This window comes from Corvus kubaryi, unplaced genomic scaffold, assembly GCF_017639235.1.
Source record: "Corvus kubaryi isolate FWS band 111438036 unplaced genomic scaffold, C.kubaryi_AGA036_p1.0 split1-37355, whole genome shotgun sequence".
NCBI lineage: Eukaryota > Metazoa > Chordata > Aves > Passeriformes > Corvidae > Corvus > Corvus kubaryi.
Window position 1 is genome coordinate 2,410,936 of NW_024582078.1, and position 3,286 is coordinate 2,414,221.

At 64.0% G+C, this 3,286-nt stretch overlaps 1 protein-coding gene across 2 annotated transcripts in view; it reads right to left on the reverse strand.

Annotated features, from left to right (window-relative positions):
• Positions 1-3,286, reverse strand: part of ETNK2 (ethanolamine kinase 2) — an 11,585-nt gene that overhangs the window by 6,643 nt on the left and 1,656 nt on the right. The gene's annotated exons all lie outside the window — the stretch shown is intronic.

A 3,286-nucleotide genomic window follows, 5' to 3' on the forward strand; every position in this document is an offset into this window, starting at 1 on the left:
AGCTCAGGGATAGCTCAGGGATAGCCCAGGGATAGCTCAGGGATAGCTCAGGGATAGCTCAGGCCACATGCGCCGCCAGCACGCTCAGCACAGGAGCAGCCCCGGGAATCTCTCCCGAAAAAAAAAAACCCAAGAAAACCGGCGTCAATTGGCACAAAATAAATAAAAAATAAATAACTAAACCACGCAACGAAGCCGAAAACAAGCCCGAAGCAAACACCACCCCCCCCCCCCATCCCCTCCTCCGACCCTCCCCGCGGGCCGGGGCGCTGATAGGCGGGGATGTCGCTGCTGGGGACGTCTCGTGTCACCGCTCTGACGGCTCCTCGCAGATGGAAAGGGAGTTTTGTTCTCCCGGCGCTCCGCCTTGGCCGCCTGCCCGCGCACATGCCGGGGCTGCTGCCGCCCGCGCCGGGCTCCGCGCCCCATCCCGCCGCGATTTCGGGCACCTCCGGGGCACCCAGAGGGTTTGGGGATGTGTCACCCTGTGAGAAACCACCGTCCCCGTGCCAGCTCCAGGCTGGGCACTTCGGGGTGCTGCAGCTCCCCGTGGGAATGATTCCTTCATCCCGCCGGGATTTTGGGCACCTCCGGGGCACTGAGGGGGTTTGGGGATGTGTCACGCCGTGGGAAATCCCTGTCCCCCACGCCAGCTCCGAGGTGCTGCGTCTTCCCATGGGAATGATTCCTTCATCCCTTTGGGATCGGGGAGCCGGAGCAGGAGGGGGTTGAGGGCTCCTGCTCCGGCAGCCGCGGAGCTCGGGGGTGGGACGGATAATTTTAGACATCCCACTCAGCAACCCACACTCCCCTATAGGGTGCCTATATATAGGGCTCCCCGTGCAGCCTCCCGAGGGAGACTCCAGGCACTGGAACGGGACCCTCCAAGTCAGATGGGGTTGACACCCCTGTCCCACAGCTGGAAGGGGATTTGGGGTGAGCAGGGCGAGGCGGCCGCCCCATCCTGGGGGGTTGCTGCCCCTCAGCTGCGGCTGAACCTTCTCAAGCTGCTTTTCCCCGAGCTGATAATCTGGATTTCTGCCATGGGGCCACGCTCAGCTCTCTCCTCCCCTGGTCCTGCCAGGCCCCAGAGGCTGGAAGTTCAGGCAGCAGAGGTGTCACGGCCTGTCCATGCAGGTGTCACCATGGGCCACACGCGGGTCGGCCGCAGGTGAGCGGCTCCACGTTGAGTGAAATCCTCGTGTGCTGCTCTGTTTTGCTGCCCCGCAGCCCGGGCAGCCCTTTCCAGCAGGTTTAGCGGGATTACTGAGCCTTACCCCCCCCGAATTCCAGGCCACCAACTTTGGAGACGTACACGTGGTTCCTCGGTGACCTGCAGGGGCTTGCCAGGTTTGGGGGTGGCAGCTCAGTCGGCTCCCAAGGATCAGCTGTGGCTGCCTGGGAGATGCCCCGTGCTGTTCCTTGTGGATCCAGGCTGCAGCCACCCCCAAATCCTTCCCTTCTGCAGCTGGGTGACAGCAGGGATGGGGGGGGAAGGAGTGCGGCTGCATGAACTTTGCAGCGATTAAATGCAAAGAGAGACCCGAGCCCTGCGCCAAAGCACTGGGGTGAAGCAGCAAAATCCAGCTCCTGATGCTGCACCTGCCGGGAGAATCCATCAGCATTCCCAAAACACCACCTCAGCACACCCAGCCCGGGGCCGGGCACCAGCAGGGCAACTTGTTGCCGAATTCGGGCTAAAAGCATCCAACCCTGCCCCGCTGGAGTCCTCGCACGGCTTCGGCTCCGCGTCGCTGCCGCTCTTATCTCTGGCTGAGGGATGGATGGAGGAGTTTGTGCTTCCCTGGGAGCGTGAGTGGCTGACTCAGCGGCACGGACATTCCTCGGGGATGAGGAGCCGGAGCCCTGGGAAGCGGGCACAACCTGGAGCGCAGGAGCCCTCAGCGAGAAGAGCGCAGGGCAGGGCAGCCCGAGCGCCCGGATCCTTCTCCCCGCGTTCCTGAGCTCCGGGAGGTTTTCCCGTGCCACCGGCACAGCCTGGTACAGCCCCCGCGAGCAGCCGGGCGCTGCCACCGGGCAGCGAGGTGCTGGGAACGGGGCAGCGCTCCAGGGCAGCGGGAAAGGGAATGGGATCGCTAATGGGAACCAGCTGAGGCCCCTGCCCCGCTCCATCCCCTCCCGAGCGGCTCCTGCGAGGGGAAACGCGGGAGGAGGGAAAGCAGCCGAGGGAAACGCAACGGGAGGGTTTTTCCCTCAACTCCCAAGCGGTTTTTCTCCTTTTTTTTCCTTTAAATTAAAAACACACGCACGCACACCCGAGCTGCTGTTAAACACCGACCCCTGCGGAGCCTGGATCCCACAGAGCCGGGGTCCCTCAACAAGCACCGAGCTCTGCGAGCAGAGCGAGACATTTCCTGCCCCTGCAAACTCCAACTCCCAGCTTCCTGCCCGCTGCCAGCTGCCCTTTCAGATGTCTTTTCCTGCAGCTTCTTGTATTTAATTACACGTGGCTATTAATACATTTTTAATGACCGGAAGCGTGTGCCTTCGGAGAGGACACTCACTCACGTGCAGATATTTAAGGGCACCCAGTCCCAGCCCCTCCACGCCCCGGTGCCCAGCGCCAGGGCACTGCTGAGGGCACCGGCGCCACCAGCCCGTGGCACCCCAGACCTGGCCGGCGGCGAGGACGGCGAGAGGGATTCCCACGCCAGCCCAGTTCTCCCAGCAAAGCCCTGGCAGCTCCGCACAGCCGAGCCCTGTCCCGCGCCAGGAGCCCAGAGCTGGTGGCCAGCTCCTACCCGAACTGGGGGCTCAGCCCACGCAGCCCGGGAAAGGTGGGAGCCAACAAATATCCCAAACAAGGGCAGCTCCCAGGAGCGGCCCCTCCTGCGGGCACCCCCGCGCCGCGGCAGCGACCCTGGGGACACTTGGCACTCACAGCCACCGCTCGGTGACCACCCCAGGGGTCCCTAAACCTCGGGGAGGGGGTGTGATGGGGGTGTCACAGCTGATGGACCCCTCGGTTGTGCTCTGAGAGTGGAGGGGAGACCCCGGCGTGGGGGGACAGGGGGCAGGTCCTAGGGACTCCCATGGTGGTTCCACAGCCACCCTCATGTGGACCTTATAGACCCCTCAGTGAGCTCTCCTGCTGCCCCACGGCCAGGCCTAGAGCCCCCTTGGGTGAACCCCACAGACCCCCTTGGGTGAGCCCTACATCCCCCCTCGAACAAATCCGGTAGTCCCCCGGGTCGAACCCCACAGCCCCCCTAGGATGCACCCTATAGCCCCCCAGGCTGAGCCCCACCACCCCCCAGAACGGACC